Below are 19670 nucleotides of genomic sequence, written 5' to 3' on the forward strand. Positions count from 1 at the left end.
AATCCTTTTAAAAATGAAATAAAATAAAATTGTTGTTTATTTTCTATCAGAGTAATAGGCTGAGATTTCTAACCACAATTTGTCCTGGGGATAAGGGAAAAGCAGCCGAGCCCTCTGAGCATAGGTCCCCTGTCCAGAGTTCCCCGCCCCTTTCTCCCCAGCCCTCCCACCTATCTCTTCGAGAATCTTCCCAAACTGGTGAAACCCTTTCCCTCTGAGAAGCCAAATGCTTTCTTCCCCAGAAGCCAGGAGCCTATCTCTCAAGTGACCAGGGTGAACATCAACCTGGGGCTTAGTTAGAATAAAGGCAAGATGGTCTGAAGCCAAGGACTGAATTCCAGAGACCACTGGTAACTGACCATGAGGAGGACCAAAGAGGAGGCTGGTTTTCCAAACCTGGAGCAAGCTATTTGGATGTGAGTGTACAAATAGGGGTAACTGAAGGTAAAGACAGGTGAATGGGGGAGATTTGCCTTTTTCCATTTGCCCAGATTCCTAGCCTTTTTTCTTTTTCCTTCAAGTTTCTGGTGGCAACAAATTGAAGGTACAAGAGAAAGAAGGTTTAATTTGTCCCGTCTTTGAACACATCATATCCCCCCCCCCACATTTCCCCTACAAAGCTAATAAAAATTATGCACACACAACTGTACCCCAACAAGATATCAAAGTTAAAGAGGCCAAGCTCATCTTTTTACAAAAATGGGAAACTGAATCCCAGAATTAATACTATAATTTCACTAAAATCTAATACTCAACAGATATATTTTGGCAGACTGATTTTCTTTGGAGAGGAAAGAATACTTTAAAACCCAGAAGTCTAAAATGTAAGATTTGCCCCCATATCATTTTCTTTTGGTTTTAGAGCCCCTCACTACCCACCTCTCTCTGTGAAACCCACCAATTGTTGAATGACTAAAGCAATGACATGAAGAAAAATGAGGTAAACTTTGAGAGCTCTGGTGCAAATCTGCCATAAATTTTCCAAACTGACCTAAGTCTTTGCAGTAGAAGTTGACCAGGAGAACCCAAAATCAAATCTTTTGGGTTTTCTATTTAATTATAACTAACATACTATATTGTATTAGTTTCAGGTGTACAACATAGTGAGTTGATATTTTTATATATTACAAAATGATTACTATGAAAGGTCTAGTTACCACTGTCACTAGACAGAGTTATTACAATATGATTGACTATGTTCCCTGTACTGTACATTACATCCCTGTGATTTATTTATTTTATAACTGAAACTTTGTACCTCTTAATTCCCTTCATTTGTTTTACTGGTCCCCCCACCCTGCTCCCCTCTGACAACCACCAGTTTGTTCTCTGTATATAAAGGTCTGTGTCTATTTTATTTTGGTCATTTTTAATTTTTAACTTTTTTAAACTTCACAGATGAGTGAAATCATATGGTACTTGTCTTTCTCTGTCTGACTCATTTCACTTAGCATAAAACCCTCTAGGGCTGTCCTTCTGTTGCAAATGGTGAGATTCCATTCTTTTTCATGGCTGAGTAATATTCCTCTGTGTGTGTGTGTGTGTGTGTGTGTGTGTGTGTGTGTGTATCACATCTTCTTTAGCCATTCATCTGTCCATGGATACTTAGGTTACTTTCCATATCTTGGATATTGTAAATAATGCCATACATAGGCATACACATAGGGGTATGTGTACACATAGGCAAAAACATGGGGGTACACATATATCTTTTAGAATTAGTTTTTCCTTTTTCTTCAGATAAATACCCGGTAGTGGAATTGCTAAATTGTATAGTAATTCTATTTTTAATTTCTTGAGATACTGCCATACTGTTTTCCATAGTGGGTGTGCAAATCATTCCTACCCATGGTACGTGAGGGTTCCCTTTTTTTTTTTTAAGATTTTATTTATTTATTTGACAGAGAGAGATCACAAGCAGGCAGAGAGGCAGGCAGAGAGAGAGGAGGAAGCAGGCTCCCCGCTGAGCAGAGAGCCCGATGCGGGGCTCGATCCCAGGACTCTGAGATCATGACCTGAGCCGAAGGCAGCGGCTTAATCCACTGAGCCACCCAGGCGCCCCAGGGTTCCCTTTTTTATACATCCTTGCCAACACTTGTTATCTCTCGGCTTTTGGGGGGGGCGTTGGCAATAGCCACTCTGACTTTTGCGGAAGGGTGGGTAATAGCCATTCAACCAAAATGATATCTCATTGTGGTTTTGATTTGCATTTCCCTGATGATCAATGAGGTTGAGCACTCCTTCATATGTCTGTCAGCCATCTATGTCTTCTTTGGAAAAATACCTATTCAGATCCTCTGCCATTTTTTTTTTTAAGATTTTATTTTTATTTATTTGACAGACAGAGATCACAAGTAGGCAGAGAGGCAGGCAGAGAGAGAGAGGGGAAAGCAGGCTCGCCGCTGAGCAGAGAGCCCGATGCGGGGCTCGGTCCCAGAACCCTGGGATCACGACCTGAGCCGAAGGCAGAGGCTTCAACCCACTGAGCCACCCAGGTGCCCTGAGATCCTCTGCCATTTTTTTAATCCAGTTGTTTATTTCTTTGTTATTGAGTTATATGAGTTCCGTATATATTTTGGATCTCAACCTCTTATCAGATTTATCACTTGTATCTTCTCCCATTCCGTAAGTGGCCTTTTAGTTTTGTTGATCATCGCCTTCACGGTGCACCAATGTCAATTCTTGTTCTCTCCATTTCCAGTCTGACGCCAGGCTTCTCTTACCTCGACCAGGTCCCATTTCTCTCAAGTCAATTAAAATAGGAAAACTCTCTTCATAAGATCCAACTCTCAGTAACCCACCTAGCCAACAAAAAAATGTATATGTGGAAACCTGAGATAATCCAAGTAACTAATTCTGGCCATTAATTTTAGTCTTCTCCCTCCCTGGGAGATTCAAGAGCTGCTAAAACACCAAGAAATAAATTACTGAATTGAGTTTCACTTCTCACAGCCTACCATCTGGTGAAGGTGCTAATGAACAATGATGTGCCCCACAGGAAGGAAGAAATTAGGGGAAGTAGGAGTGGGACCCAAGTTCTACATGAGCTATAATCAAGCCCTCGGTGATTCAAAGTTGCCTGGACTTTTAAGCAAATCTGATTTGGGTTTTACTTCTCTAGGTTTTATTATAGCTATTATAAATGAAAATTAGACTCCTCCAGAAAATATTTCTTTCCTTCCTTCCTTCCTTCCTTCCTTCCTTCTTTCCTTCCCCCTTCGTTCCTTCCCACCGTCCCTCCCTCCCTTCCCATTCAGCAGCCTTGTTGGCTACTTATAGAGTACCCATCACACCATCAGTTTTACACTGGAATGCCAAGGGTCTGAGAGTGGATGGGAATTGTCAATGTTTCCATCAAGTATTAGTGCCCTGGACTCAAACTAGATTCCTGGAGGAGAAGACAACTCCGGAGTGGCATCATTTGGGGCACCTGGGTGGCTCAGTTGGTTAAGCATTTGACTCATGATTTGGGCTCAGGTCTTGATCTCAGGATTGTGAGATGGAGTCCCATGTCAGGCTCCACATTGGGCATGGAGCCTCCTTAAGAGTCTTTCTCTCGCTCTCCGTCTGCCCCCTCCCCTCTACAAAATGTGACATAATTTATCTTTATTTGTAACTAGTATTAATATACAGATTTTAACAACCAGAATGCTTCTGTTGTCTCCACTGAAATCTTGTCCTTGTCTCTTTCAATATGGTCACTGAAGAATGAGCAAGGTGGGACTGCTTTTTCATTAAGTTTTGTTGTTGTTGTTTTAAGTAAATTCTATTCCCAACGTGGGGCTTGAACTCAGGACCCCAAGACCAAGTGTCACATGTTCTACCAACTGAGCCAGTCAGGTGCCCCACAATAAATATTTTCTTAAAAGCAAAATTGAGTGAGCAAGAGGGAGGACCCTAAATGTAGATTTCTTCAGATGACACAAGTTGAAGGATTCTTAAACCTAAGTAAGTTCGGAAGTGCAGAACTATATAATGCATGTGATACAATGGACATTTGACAGATTTACTCCAGAGTCAATATGCAGGGTAATGAGAGATTTACTTTGCTGTAGAAAAACCCATAGTTTGCACCTCCAGATATCTATTTTGATTTCCACCCTAGCATTTTATTATCAGCATCTGTAACTCTGAAAATGTGTTAGAGTGATTTTTTTACTTAAATAGAATAAAAACATTGCTTCACTAGAGCATAGGTATAAGAAAAAAAAAAAAAAAATCCCGTCCAGTTTTATAAACTGAAGCTGTAATAAAGTGATTGATTAATACACTGCATGTCTTTTTCTGGGCCTCTCACAACCCTAATAAAATTTAAACCACTAAATATAAGATAATTGCCTTCTGAAAGGAAAGGAAAATGTGAGGACTGTTGCCTGTCTTCTTCAATTCAATACCAAATAATAGCATTAGAACTAGGTTCTAGGAAATACAGCCCTGGACATATAGAGCCAGCATTAGGCAAACCAGGAAACGTGTTTCTTCATCTCTCATTTTCAGTGTATCGCATTTGGTTTTCTACTTCACCTCCCAGCCCTTATTTATCATGAAATACTAAATCAGATAAATACATAAAATATTTGCAATTATACATTGTAAATATATAATATTTATTTACATAAAATATTAAACATACAAAAATTAGTTGAGGTAAAAAGAACATCAGACAGCAGAGGAAAAGAGAACCAGCTTTGGAGTCTGTGAACCTACATGCAAATCCTAGCTCTACATTGAAATAAGCTGTGTGTCCTTGGAAAGGTCCCTTCATCTCTCTGAGACCAAATGCTCCTGTCTGAAGAAATGCAATAGTATTCTTTAATCCCATTAGAATTAAATGAGACGATGGATATGAAATGCATGGTTCGCACTCAGTAAATCGTTTTCTCCAATGAGCCCACGGAAGTGAAGTTTGAATAGTTCAGTGCGCTGTCACTTTTCATAAGTAATTTTTTTGCTTTTGCATTTTTATGACTTTTTGAGGCATTAACTCAAAAAAGAGGAAGCCCTGTGGGAATTTCCCTTATTGTGGCAGATCAATTGGGAAAGATGCACTTGAGACTTCAGGGCCTTTGGGGAATTTGTCCAATCATGTCACCAAGATATTCTAAGATATAATTTTCTATATGTGTCCAGGGCTAAATGTGTCACCAAAGAATGCCTGGCTTTCCTGTTTCTGTTGGTAGTATCATTGGTGCTGTTATTTGGGGCAATGGTGGCCCAGGGCATGGCCCCCAGAGAGAACTCCAGGAATGAAGTCCCTCTGACACGAAGTCCATGCCCTTCTCCAGACGTTCTCGCAAGCAGGGCAGAGGGTTAGGAATATCGGTCTAGGACAGTGCCAACCTACCCTGTCATCTCTGCAGGATTATGAGTAGCATCTTCTCCCTTTGTCACTCTTAAAATGATCCCAGTTTGGATGGTAAAAATTACATAGTTAGCTCAATCAGAGTGAAGCATATATGCATGGGGACAATAAGTCACAGAGGGACACTAATTCATAGACTCCAAGATTGCACCAATGCTGAGACACACACCACCATGTCGTGTTCCATCAAGAAAGAAGAATACCCACCGTGTTAGTTTGCTAAGGCTCCCTAGCAGACTGCGTGGCTCACACCACAGAGAGATATTGTCTCACGGTCCCAAAGCTCAAAGTTCAAGCATAAGACGGCGACTGGGCCAGTCCTTGTTGGCCACTCTCCTTGGTTGGTAGGTGGCTGTCTTCTCTGTGGGTCTTCACCAGCTCTTCCCTCCATGCTTGTCTTCGTCCTACTCTCTTCCTCGTGTAAGGACACCAGTCATACTGAATGATGGCCCACAATGAAGACCTCATTTTAACTCTATCATCCCTTTAAAGACCCTGTCTCCAAACACAGACACATTCTGACGTACTGGAGGTTAGGACTGTAACATAGAGATTTTGCAGGGACATAATCCAGCCCATCATCCTCCATACACCAATCAAACTCTGGCCTGCCATCAGTTGTCAGATGCATCCTGATGTCAGAGATGTTTCCATGTGAACAAGTGTGCGTGTCAGAACTACATGGTTCTAAAACGTGGTCGGCTAGGAAGGGGGAGGACAAGGGCCATTCTATATGCTTTGGCTCATGTGGGCATGGAAATTTATACACCTCTTCCTCTGAAACGGTTGCTTTCTCCCCTTCATCCTCCTGAGGGGCCTGAAGAGGAAGGGAGAGCATCGCTGCCCAGATTGTGATCTTGATTGCTTCCCCTCCCTGGTGCCTCACTTCCTGTCAATTCTGTAACAGGACCCATGTCTGCCCCTTCCTTTCTCCCTACCCACACTTGCATCGGCCCTTCACTCATACCTGGACAGTTTCCACAATCTCTGAACAGGTCTTCCCACACCCATCCACTTCTTTCCCCTCCTCATCCACCTTAACACAAGCATCGATCTCCAAAACAACACTCAAAATGGCAGCCTTGGTCACACCACACCCCTCACAGAAAGTCTTAACTGGCCCTTCGTTCCTAAGGAATAAGATCCAAGTGTGTCTTAGCCTGACACTTAAATGAAGCCCTCCAGGGTCAGCCTGGCCCCCAGTCTCCCATCCAGCTGCATCTGGTGACCCTCCACCATGGCCGTGCACACCCACCTCCAGGCATTTGCAGATTCCACACCCGGAGTCCGGCAGGCTCATGCACTGGGCCTGTCTGAATGCTACCATGTAATTATTACACGTAGTTATTTGTGTCTGACTATTTAGCTGATAGCCATCCAAATTATGAAGACTGTAATGCACTCCATCAACCACAAGGGTTGAGAAAGGATTTGTTTCTCCGTGGCTGCTTCAGAAAGAATGAAAAGTATTTACTCCACCCCGTCTTGTCTCCCTCCCCTGAGAGAAGGTAGCTGAGTCTTTGTGTCCTGGAAGTCTGACTTCCCTTGGCCCCAGGGAGAGTTAACAAGTCTTTTTGTGTGTTTTCTGTGGGAAAAAGGAAAGCTGCCTGGTGGGATGGCCTTCCCCTTTGTTTTCTGAGGTTTAGGCCACAAGTTAAAATTGATGGCTTGGGATATCTTTTTATTTGGCCTGGAAGTATTTTACATGAATTTAAAATATTAGTTGCAATTTTCAAAAAGGAGGCAATTTTCCATGAGAATCTAAATTTCTGGGTTCTTTTAAAAAAAAAAATAACAGATTTAGCATCTCTGGGTCCCTATAGTCCCTTGGCAAAAATTGGCAGGATCTGAGTTATGCTGGTTCCCATTAGACAGATCACATACTTTCCAGTTTACCACAGTCCCCACCACTCCCCAAGACCTTACATTCATTTATGTACCTGCCTATTCTTGTGAGCATCTGAGTTTCTGGCCCCTGCCAAGGGTGATTTACCTGAAGGGTTGAGGGGAAGAAGATGGTGGCCACGAGCTTCAAAAGTGAAAGGGAGCATGGATGCTCTATAGGTCTTTAGAACATGGGCCTCTTCTAACATACCTTCTGTTTTTTTAATTTTACTAAATTTTCAATCTGAATTCCAATAGAGTTATATTAGTTTCAGGTGTACAATACAGTGATTCAACAATTCTATACACTACTCAGGGCTCATCATGATACACGTGCTCTTTAATCCCTCTGATCTATTTCACCCATCCCCTCCCCCCAACACACCCTAACATAACTTCTTGAGGGAGGAGCAGGACCAGGGATAGAGATGGCTGTGTGGGTACCCCTGAGGACTGGGCTTTAAGTGTTTCACCTTGACAGTGTCCAAAAAAATCCTCATGGCTGAGCTGTGTCCAGAGTAACTGGAGCTACCCTCGCAACCACCCGCAGGGATACCCGCCTTCAGGGAACATGGGCAAAGAGCAACAGCAACAGGGAGCACACCCACCAACTACGGGCCCATCTCCATTGTTCTGCCTGCGTGATCCTCCACGTCCTTGTACAGCCTAAGTGGGATGGGGTGGATGCATTGCACTCATGATGACAACCCTTCCCAACTCTCCATGTGGTCTGTGGTGTAACTCCTGCAGATGTTCATTGTACAACTCGAGAGAGTGTATGCGTGTGTGTGTGTGTGTGTGTGTGTGTGTGTGTGTGTGTTGCCTCTCAAGTTGACATTTGACTCTCTACCAGCCCAATGAGAGCCCGGTGAGAGCCCAGAACTTAAATCTAATTATTATTTATTTTCTTTCTTTCTTTCTTTCTTTTTTTTTTAAAGTAATCTCTGCATCCAACATCAAACTCATGACCCAAGATCCAGAGTCAGGTGCTCTACTGACTAAACCAGCCAGGTGCCCTTAATTTAATTCTTTTTTATTTTTTTTATTTATTCTTTTGACAGAGAGAGAGATCACAAGCAGGCAGAGAGGCAGGCAGAGAGAGAGGGGGAAGCAGGCTCCCCACTGAGCAGAGAGCCTGATTCGGGGCTCGATCCCAGGACCCTAAGATCATGACCTGAGCTGAAGGCAGCGGCTCAACCCACTGAGCCACCCAGGCGCCCTCACTTTTAGGAATTTGTTGTAAGAAAATAATCAGGAGATATGAGCCAAGACTTAGGTGCATAGATGTTTATTGTAATATATTAATTACACCAGCAATAATAGGAAGTAAGCTCCACGTTTGACCCCTGAGGAGTAAAATAACGTTCCAACATATTTATACGTTGGAGCAGCAGGCAGCGTTTGGAAACCATGTGCTTGGGTATTGAAGGGAATGAGGGAATGGTTACATACCTTCCTAAGACCTCTAAATATGTGGTCAACATTTGGAACGGGGTGGGACTATTATTAAAAATATTTACTCTCTTCTCCGGCTCTTGACTGGGGTTCGGTTGTGAGATTCATTTTAACTGCTGGGATATAAGCAGATGTGATGCGAGGGGAGGACTGAAAAGCCACTGTGTGATTTGGCTTCATCTCTGGAGCCCTTGCCATTGCCAGGAGAACATACCTCAGCTAGCCCACTGGGTCTAGAGAAGGATGACAGGTGTGTGCAGCCAAACCAAACCATGCCAGCTGGGTACAGTCTGGTTCAGTCAACCCCCAGTGAACCCACAGATCCAAGAGAATAAAGCATTGGGAATCCACTGAAGGAGACCGGGGAGGTGGCTGTTGGCAGCCCTGGATGATCATAGACTGATATAGGAAGAAGCTACACTCCAATTCCAGTGATAAAGCATACATGGACTTGTGCAAATAGTCCTTTACTTTTCTCTTCAAGTGTCCATTTGATCCATACTGAGCTCACCCAGGTTCAAGGGGTGGGGGGACATAAACCTCACTCCTCAGAGGACTATCACAGTCCCAGTATAAGAAAAACATGTAGGATGGGAGATCATTTACGGCCTTCTTTGGAAAATATAATCTACCATATAAAATTCTCAGAACATTGCTTTATAAGCACTACGTAAGCATTAGCTACTTTCATTCAACAAATATTGACTGAACACCTACTATGTACCAGCTACCGAGCTACAACCTGGAGATGAGCAGTGAACATCTCAAGGGGGAGTCCCTGTGCTCATGGGTTAGCCGAAGAAAAGCTGCAGGCTGAAACCCATTGTAAGAACCATGTCCTGGTAACTGACCAGATGAACTATTGGGCTGGAGATAATTTTCTAGTGAGTAGGCCAGCCCCAGGGGACCAGAAAATAATTCTGGCTATAATAATTCTGCTTGATTGTGTCTGCTGGATGGAGGCTTTGCTGGCAGGCTCTCTGAGTGCAGAATGAAGAGGCCAGGGTTCTCAAAGGGCTTAGAGTCCAATTCTATTTCTTTCAAGCAGTTACTATAGCTTTAATGCAAAGCAGGTGTTGGGCTTGGTTAAAAAAAAAAAAAAAGAACTAAAGGGACCTGGCTCAGCTTTGTAGTAGCTTGCAACTCAAAGTATGATCTTGGCACAAAGTGTGGTCAAATGGTGTCAGCTACACCTGGGAGTTTCATAGAAATCATAATCTTGGGCTCTGCTCCTGAACTACTAAATCAGAATCTGCATTTTTAAAAATTTAGTTGTGGTAAAATACGCATGTAAAATTTATCATCTTAACCATTTTACTTATTTTTTAAATTTTTATTTTCTTTCTTTTTTTTTTTTTTTCTTCATGCTGTATGACCTTTAATTAGGTATAGAGACTTCCATTCACGTCACCTAGGGACCATTCTACCTGCTGCTCTGTTTGGCTGTCAGTCTCTTGTCTCTCTCTTCAGCAATGGTGAGGCGGATACCCTTTCCACGGGGATGAGAAATCCATGACTTGTTGCCTTTGCCATTAACAAAAATGTTGGAGTGTCAGGTGGCAAAGCTGTTGCCATTGGCATCTTTCACATGAACCACATCAAACAAACCAGGGTGTCTCTCTCTGTTGGTGATCGCACCAATTCTCCCCAGGATAGCACCCCCAGTCACCATACACAGATTACCAGTGTCAGACTTGATGGAATCAGTAATCTTTCTGGTCTCCAAATCAATCTGAATGGTGTCATTCACCTTGATGAGGGGATCAGGATAGCAGATTTTAAGAGTCACCAGATGAGGGATTCCTTTCGTCCCCACAAAGATCTTTCTCACATTGCATGACTTATACTTGGCCTCCTCAAGTGTAATCCGATGAACAGCAAAGCGACCCTTGGTGTCATAGATCAGACGGAAATTCTCCCCAGTCTTTTCAGTGTTGATGACATCCATAAAACCAGCAGGTAGGTAATATCAGTTTGGACCTTACCATCAATCTTAATAAAACGCTGCATACAGATCTTCTTTACTTCACCTCCTGTTAGGGGATACTTAAGTCTTAGGAAAATGATGAAAGGGAGACATTCTCTCAGCTTATGGGGACCAGCAGATGGGCAAGAGTGAACACACTGGTCAGTTTATCCAGCATCTGATGCTTTGGAGTTGCTACACGCTTCCGATGCTTCTTGGGACCATGAGGCATGGCTGCGCTGGGCATGAGAAGAGAATTTTTTTTTCTTTATGTTTTTTTCTTTTTAAGTCATTTCCACACCCAGCATGGAACTCAGTGCAGTACTTGAACTCATGACCCTGAGATCAAGACGTGAGCAGAGATCAAGAATCAGACCCTTAACCGACCAAGCCACCCAGGTAGCCTATTTAACAATTTTTTAAGTTTTTTGTTTTTTTTTTTAAGTAATCTCTGCACCCACTGTGGGGCTCAAACCCACAACCCTGAGATCAAGAGTCACACATTCGGAGCACCTGGGTGGCTCAGTGGGTTGGGCCGCTGCCTTCGGCTCAGGTCATGATCTCGGAGTCCTGGGATCGAGTCCCGCATCGGGCTCTCTGCTCAGCGGGGAGCCTGCTTCCTCCTCTCTCTCTGCCTGCCTCTCTGCCTGCTTGTGATCTCTCTCTGTCAAATAAATAAATAAAATCTTTAAAAAAAAAAAAAAAAAAGAGTCACACATTCTTCCGACTGAGCCAGCCAGGCACTCCTCATCTTCACCATTTTTAAGAGTACATTTTAGTGACTTTTACATTGCTCTACAGACATCACCAGGATCTGTCCACAGACCTCTGCATCTTGCAAAACTGAACTCTGTACCCATTAAACAGCAGCTCCCCACCCCCTTCCCCGTGTCTGTTTCTATGAATTTAAATACACCAGGCACCTCATGTAGTGGAATCATACAGTATTTGTCCTTGGGAAACTGGCTTACTTCACCTAGCACAACGTCCTTGAGTTCCATCCATGCTGCATCAGAATAAGCATCTTCAGGTCCTGAGTGTGCACGGTAAGGTCGGAGAAGCCCTGCTCTACTAGATTACTGGGAGCCGAGACAGGGCAGGAAAGAATGTCCAGGAGCACAGTGCCACCTGGGCTTCAGACTTTCCTTACTCCTCCTCCAACCAGCACTTTGGGGTCATCTTCAGTGTATAAGAGTAATTTGGGATTCCTAAGATCAACAGATTGGGCTCCAATCTGTCAATAAAGAGGTGGCTAGACTGGCCTCTGGACATCAAAAGTTTCTGGCCTCCAGGAAGTAGCTTGGTGAAAGTATAACTTGTCTAGCACTCACAAAAGAGCAAGGGCAATTAGACGTCTGTGGCTGGACCGCGTAGGGTTAACAGCCTGCTTAGGTTCAAGTTTATTTAATAGCACATACGTTTATATTGTGCCAGCCCCTATTCCAAGTAGTTATCAAATATTAATACCTTTAACCCTCATAACATATCTGGCAGGGGAAGCTATTATTATGCGCATTTTACAGATGAGGAAACTGAGGTACAGACTGGTTTAGTAACTTTCCCAAGGTCATATGACTGGTAAATGATGAAGCTGGGATTTGAACCCAGGAAGTTAAGACTCCAGGATCTTAACAACTACACATGTCTCCCTTCTGGTAATTGCTTGACTTGAGTATTTATCAAAACTGAGCAAGAGGGAATTAAGCAGATTGTGGGTGTGATGTGGGGTGGGGTCTACTTTAGCCTTAAGGGTTAGTATATATGTAAGAAAAAAAAAACAAAAACAGAAGCCAGAATGTCAGAAAGTAAGCAAGAAACGCCTGTGATCTGGTGGGGTTTTTTTCTCAGTAGGGCAGGAGAAAATATGGGGTCCATGTTCACATTACTTAATAATCAGACTGCTTTCCCTCCTACCTCTCTAGCCACACTTTCTCTGCCTCCTTCACAGCCTTCTTCCCCTCGACCTTCTTCAAAGCCTCCTTTCTCTCTCCCATGCTCTCCCTCACTAATCTCTGTTGTTCTCTTAGCTCCCAAATGCATAACCCCCAAATCCATGCTGCTTACTGTGATCTTTCTTCCTGGTTCCAGATCCAGATTTCATTGCTTCCTGGTGGCTCAAGGAAAATGTCACACTAAGATCTCCAACTCCACCTCTGGGAAGATGAACCCCATTGATTGATGGCTTGGAGATCAGTGGGGAGCCCAATGTCACAGGCAGACTGCACTCAGAGCAAGATGCCCAAATAGCACCCATCATCTCCCTGCTGCAGCGCATTCCCCCAAGGTCCCAACTCACTGCTGGCCTCACATCATTCCCTCTATGAAGCTTGGAGCCTTCATCATCTTCTCCTCCCTTTCTCCAAACCTTAGGGAGACTCCCTCCTCAATGCATCTCACATGTGCTTCCACTTTGCATACTGTCGCTGCCAGAGCATAGACCTCCAGTCTAGTCTCTCTAGCTCCCTCTTCCTTCCTCCCCAGATCCTACCTTCCTCCCCAGATCCCACCCTCCCTGCAGCTGCCGGCATCTCTCCTGAGTGCAGCTCTGCTTGGCACTACCCCGTAACTCCATCCCCGCATCTTGGGGAAATTTGTGGACTGCTCAGTGAAAATGACCTCCTTCCTTGCTTTTTTTTAAAATAACAACCCCAAACTTAGAGAAAAGTTGCAAATACAGTACAAAGAACATTTTTGTTCCTGAACCATTTGAGAGTAAATTGCAGACCTGATGCCCCAAGATGTCAGTGTGCATTTCCCACAAGCAGGGACATCCTCCTACACGCAGAGTACACCCCTTTTAAAGGTTGGAAAATTAACATCGATCCCTTGTTACCATCTAATCCTCAAACCCCATGCAGGTTTCTCCTGCTATCCCCAGAATACCATGTTCACAGAGGAAGGATTGGGTCCAGAATCACATGTGTGTCCTTGTGGTGTCACTTTGGGCAACTTGAGTTTGAGCAGCTTCTCATTCTTTCCTTGATTTTTATGCCCTTGACATTTTTGCAGACTACAGTCCAGACAGGTATATAGTGTGCCTCGATTTTGGTTTGACTTGATGTTTCCTCTTGATGAGATTCAGGCGGGACGAGCACATCTTTGTCAGGAATAGAGCAGAAGCAATGCTGGGTTCACGGTGTATGGTTGCAGTTTGCCCCAATCCCACTGATGTTCCCTTGCATCCCTGGATGAGCATGGAGTCTGCCGGCTTCCTCTTCAACAGTGACTCTGTTCCCTTTCATAAGTATTGTGTGGAAACCATTGAAACTATGTCAATAATTCATCCCTCGTCAGGCTTTCAATTGAGTTATTTCTTTATGCATATTGGAATGGACCAGTGGTTTTCTATTTTATTCAGTGTGTTATATATAATCTGTTACCATCATCACTTTCTTGCTCTCTCTCATCCCATTACAACTGCTTACCTAAAGAGGCCTTTAGCTATGTTTTTTGGCTACGGAGTCCTGTGTTTATCAAAACCGTGTACTCCGTTCCTGTACAGAGGGTGGTTTTTATCTGAGTATTTGTTACCCAAATGCCTACAGTTATGACTCGCTTATGAAGCAAAGTTGTCATAACATGAAACTTAGATGCTAATGGACCGTAACACTGTCTACACTCAAATAAAGTCTCTCCCTGTTTCACGCTAGCAGACATCCCTACCCATCAACACCTTTGTGGCTTGTAGCAACATCCCAAATCATAATGCAAATCCAATGCAAATCGGTTCATAAGGTGAAATTGCAAATCGTGCAGAGCTGCAGGGTTTCATGAAGCCCGTGAGAGTAGCTTAGCAGCAGCCCCACGCCTTAAGCGAGGCCGCTTCATGGCACCGGGGAGACAAAAGAGAATGATGACACAATGTGAATAAGGAAGATTTAGAAAAGACCTTAAAAAAGTGGATGAAGCCATCAAATGATTTTGCAGCCCTCTCTATGAATGTGATGTGAAAGTCAAAAATGAAGCAGAGACTATCATACAGATTTATCAGGAAAAAAAAAAAGTTTAGTTTTGCTGTTGTTGTTGTTGCTATTCTCAGAATTAGCACATGGCTGAAACCACAATCTAAATTTCGTTAGAGGGTGAAGTGATTGTCAACCTTTTGGTGTCTTTTTTTTTTCAGGATAAAAGGTTAATCAAATATTTTCCTCCTTATTTACTGTGAAGTTCCCAACGCTTCCATGAGGGTCCCCTTAAAATGGCCTTGTCTTGGTGCCAGTCACTCGCAGGTCACAACCCCTCCTGCACCCACAGAGGAAACTCAAAGCCTCTGTGGCCTGGGTGAGCCTCTGCCCCTTCTGAAGTCCCTTGTGTGGGTCACCTGGTCTCCCAGGCCTATGAACATCTCCTCTTCCTCTTGTCTCCCTTGTCTCCCTTGCCCCCACATTTTTTTAACCTTTTTTTTTTTTTTTTCAGATTTATTTATTTTAGAGTGACAGAGCACACATGCACTCAGGGACTATGTGGGGGTACGGCAGAGGGAGAAGGAGAAAGAGAATCTCTCTGTTTTTTAAAGATTTTATTTCTTTATTTGAAACAGGGGCAGGGAAGAGGAAGCACAGCAGGGGGTAGCATCAGGCAGAGGGAGAAACAGGCTCCCCAGTTAGCAGGGAGCCCATTGTGGGGCTCGATCCCAGGACCCCAGATCACAACCCGAGCCAAAGGCAGCCACTTAGCCCACTGAGCCGACTGAGCCACCTAGAGAGAGAATCTTAAGCAGACTCCCCGACTGAGTCCAGAGCCTGACCCGGGTCTCGATCTCACGACCCTGAGATCATGACCTGAGCTGAAATCAAGAGTTGGATGCATAACCGCCTAAGCCACCCAGGCGCCCCAGCTCCTGCACTTTCTGGTCTCATTTTCCTCACTTATAAAAGAAAATATCTCAGCCCCACCAACTTCACAGGATTGTTGTTCTAGTCAGTGAGTTCATGGGTAAGAATAGCAGTTAATCAGCAACATGTCTGCAGTCTTTCTTCTACGTCTGACCGTGTGCTAAGAGCTTAACGTGGATTACTGCAATGAACTCTCCCCAAACGTGTGAAGGTGGAGAACATTACGGGCTTGCATTTTACAGACACGAAAACTGAGGCTCCAGGAGCTGAAGCGATTCGCTGACGGTTCCTCGGCCGTTGCAGGAGCGAGGATCTGAGCCCAGGAGCTCCAGTTGTTAACTGTCAGACTACCCTGTGTATAAAGGGCTTTGAGGACTGAGTGGTACTCTGTGAACATAGGCACCGTTATTGTTATGCTTCCCTATGTGTGCTCTGAACTCTGGAAAGCTTTGAATGACAGAGGAGACATTACCAGAAGACATTCCTTTTGTGTGTGACTGGTTGTCCGGACCCCAGAATACTTCACTACTGGCACCCAGTGGCATCCGTGGGCATTGCCTAACCCTGCGCAGACCAGTGACTCTAAAGCATGTGCCTGGGAAGACCAAGGTGCCCCTGAGTGGTAAAACAGCAGCAGACCAGCTCATCCCAAAGGACATTTCATAAGGTTGCCAAACCCTCCTCCAGCAGCTGTGGCAGGGGCTAACCTTGGTCACTCTGCCCTAGCTTTCCCAGGCCTAGGTGGGTGGGACCAGGCACAAGAACCTAAAAGGAAGTTTGGTTTCTGTCAGATAACAGAGGAGAAAAAGGCACACGTGGGGTTCTGCGCTGGGCGCTAGAATTTGCTGTTGGCAAATGCAAACAGGCCTATTAAATACCCACCTATACAAGGAGTACGAATCCATCCACCTGACCAGTCAGTTATCAGCACCCCCAGGCCTCTCTGAGCCAGGGTGGGAGAGTAGGGTTTACAGCACAGGGTCCCTTCCTCCCCTACAGGCATACCTGTTCATGGTGCTTGCTCAAGGGGCCCCTGGGTGGCTCAGTGGGTTAAAGCCTCTGCTTTCTGCTCCAGTTGTGATCCCAGTGTCCTAGGATCGAGTCCCGTGTCAGGCTCTCTGCTTCAATGGGGAACCTGCTCCCCCCCCACCCCCGCCGCCTGCCTCTCTGCCTACTTGTGATCTCTGTCTGCCAAATAAGTAAATAAAATCTTTTAAAAAATAGTATTAAAAAAATGGTACTTGCTCAAGCAGGGAGTGCCCCACCCCATGGGATAGCCATCCGGCTGGCCGCTGTGCTTTGCATTTCATTCTTCCAGATGGGCTTCGTTTGTCCCCAGCTAGTGTCTGCAGGAGCTCAGGTCAGTGAGTGGGTGCTAATTTGCCTAACAGGCATAGAAGGGGTTAGTGTGTCACCAATGCCGTAGGGGAGGGATATTACAACCTAAACATGCCCTGGAGGTGTCAGATCTGACTGAGGCAGTAAAACCACCAATTTCACGCAGCTGAGGAGACCCGCTGAGGGGAGGGCACGGGAGGGGGAAGGAAGAAGCATATTGGTTGACAGAGGCAGGGGAAGACTGGGAGGAAAGCAAAGAGCCCCAAAACACCAGACCTCGCTCTTTCCAGTCTAGACTTCTCATGGGAGGGAAGGGCCCTGGGGAGGGTCCTCTTTCCTACAAATGAGGAAGTGGAGACCTAAAAAAACCATCAGGATCAGAGCAAGTAAGCCCAGATGGTCAAGGACAGAGCTGGCAATCAAACCACATCTGGAAGCTTCCACTCCAGCACACCCTCCATGAGTTAACATCACACACCCAATTTCAACAAACACTCACTTGTAAAACAGCTAATGCATATGCCCTTATGCGGAAGCCGCAGCTTAAGCATATCATGCAAGAAAACTTGGGGCGACGGATCTCTTTGCAGCCAATGCCCAGGACATCTGCAGGGTTTGCCCACCACGGGTGCCACTACTGACGGTTTCAGGTATCACACTGCATAATAGCATCCTGCCAAAGGGAGAGAGGGCTAGTATCCAACTTTAGCTCTACTCACTCCACCATGTGTCCTGGGTTTGGGGCTGCTGGAAGCTGGAAGGCAGGTGCTATGCCCCCATCCCCAAGTGGTGGGTGCACAACACTGCGTCAGCCTGGAGGAGGTGATTATCTCCAACTCACACAGGTCCCATCTGGGCTAGCTATGTCATTCTGTATCCATTCCCCCTTCTTCTGAAGCTAAAACACAATTTTCTTTGGGAAAACCAATCCTGACCCAGTCTCAATGGTGTGTTGCATGGAGCTGACCCCACTTACATCTCTGGGACTGGACCAGTGACTCAAGACTGTGATCAGTTTAAGTCTGAAGACCTGAATCCTGAGGATTAACTTCAACGTGATTCCTGTGAGTATGGGTACTGAGGCAACCCTTCCCCTGGTGTTGCCAGTCTTGGGAGAAGAAAAGAGGTAGCATCGTTTGAAGCCTCGGAATCAGTTGTGTGATCAGATTCAAGCCCCTAAATTTCCCTGTTACAGGAACCAGTCTCCTTTTTGCTTAGGCTGGGTTGTGTTGAGTTTTTGCCCTCGTGACCAAAAGAATCAAAGCTTCATCTTCTGTGAAGCACCTCTATCTTCCTCTACCAGACTGTCCAAGAGACCTTGCTATATCTGAACCGATTCTAATAGCCTGTCCCCATCCCCTAGGGCTTGTTAGAAAGATGGCGTAGCGGGAGACCTATTAACACACACCTGTGTTACCCTTTCTCTTCTTCCGGTTCTGGAAGACGCAGAAGCACTTATCCCTCAGGTCACTAAGAGTACTGTCAAGGAAAGACTTGCATTTTAAATTCCATTTAAGCTCGCCCTACAGAGCTGGGTAACCAAATGAGACAGCCATGGAAAATATATGACTTTCATTATTATGACGTGGAAAGCAGAGCTGTCTAATTGCTTTTGTCCACTGGTGTATAAAGATTGAGACCAGATGTGTTTAAAAAAAAAAAAAAAAGGAAAAGAAAGAAAGAAGAAAAGGCTTATGTTGGCTGTTGCTTTGAACAAAGCAGTCTGATTTCCTCTCTCCCTCTCTAAGGGGAGGACGATAAAAGTGTTTTAACTGCTTGTAAGTTTTCATAGCCTCGTTGATTTTGCTTTTCACAGAAGATAAAATTGTGAAATTGGCCTTGAAAACTTTATTTTCGCTTTCCTCAATTCAAAGGGACAATCGTGGAAGTAAAGAACTGAGCTGCGGGTCAGGCGCGTGCTCTCCTTTCTCTCTGGGCAGCTGCGGTGCAGTGGGTCGTGGGAGGAGTGATTCCCAGTGCAGATCGGACCCCACCCCCACCCTCAGCCATTTCACTAGGGGAATAAAGTCTTCACATGGAAATCCACGGGAAGGGATGAGATGGTGATCATCTTTAAATAGAACCACCCAGGGCCCAGCTTCTGTGTTTCATTTTCCACAAGAGCCCCTAAGTCTGCTTCAACATTTTTTTTTAACCTACCCAGTTATTTTTAGCACACCCAGGCAACAGAGCCCAGCAGGCCCATGGAGGTCCTAATGAGTTGGGCGGGTGGAGTTTGAATCTCCTTTTGCAAAGGTGCATTTAAAGGATGCAAAAAAAAAAAAAAAAAAAAAAAAAAAAAAGTGAAGAAAGAAAAAAGAAAAGGAAAAAGTAGTGCAGACCCAAAGAAGGTAAAGATACAGAAGCCAGGGTGCATGGCCTTAGGCTTGGGAGCCAGGGCTCCCCACTGGAAATCTAATTCATTTAAAGATCACCTCATTACTTTCTTAATAAATTTTTATTTATTTATTTGAGAGAGAGAAGAGCAAGTGTGGGGGTGGGGGAAATGCTAAGGGAGAGGGAGAGACAGAGAATCCCAAGCAGACTTTCCCCTGAGGGGAGCCCAGGGCGGGACTCCATCTCAGAACCCTGAGATCATGACCTGAGCCAAAACCATGAGTCCCACGCTTAAGCAACTGAGCCCCCCAGGTGTGTTCCTACCTCATTACTTTCAAAAAATTAAGTTTTTCCTTGAAAATTAAGAGTGTGTGTGATGAATTGGGAAAAGACAAGTCTCCCACAGTAGCCCTCTCCTGAGGGTCCTAAGGTTCCGTGAGTGATGGTCTTGAGCCAAACTTGGGAATGGGAATGAACAGCGGGCAGATTCCTC

The 19670-nt window shown here is 44.7% G+C and overlaps 1 long non-coding RNA gene and 1 pseudogene across 3 annotated transcripts in view; one reads left to right on the forward strand and one right to left on the reverse strand.

Annotated features, from left to right (window-relative positions):
- The first annotated feature begins 246 nt into the window (after positions 1 to 246).
- LOC125105045 (uncharacterized) overlaps positions 247 to 19670 on the forward strand; it is a 45082-nt gene continuing 25658 nt past the window's right edge. For 2 of the 3 annotated variants that reach the window (XR_007128793.1, XR_007128792.1), the window contains exons 1-2: positions 247 to 416; positions 17739 to 17904. This is a non-coding gene — a long non-coding RNA (uncharacterized LOC125105045). The remainder of the gene's footprint in view (positions 417 to 17738; positions 17905 to 19670) is intronic. The other variant, XR_007128794.1, reaches the window with a different exon arrangement.
- Positions 10064 to 11026, reverse strand: LOC125104982 (40S ribosomal protein S4-like; annotated as a pseudogene).

Source organism: Lutra lutra, chromosome 1, assembly GCF_902655055.1.
Source record: "Lutra lutra chromosome 1, mLutLut1.2, whole genome shotgun sequence".
NCBI lineage: Eukaryota > Metazoa > Chordata > Mammalia > Carnivora > Mustelidae > Lutra > Lutra lutra.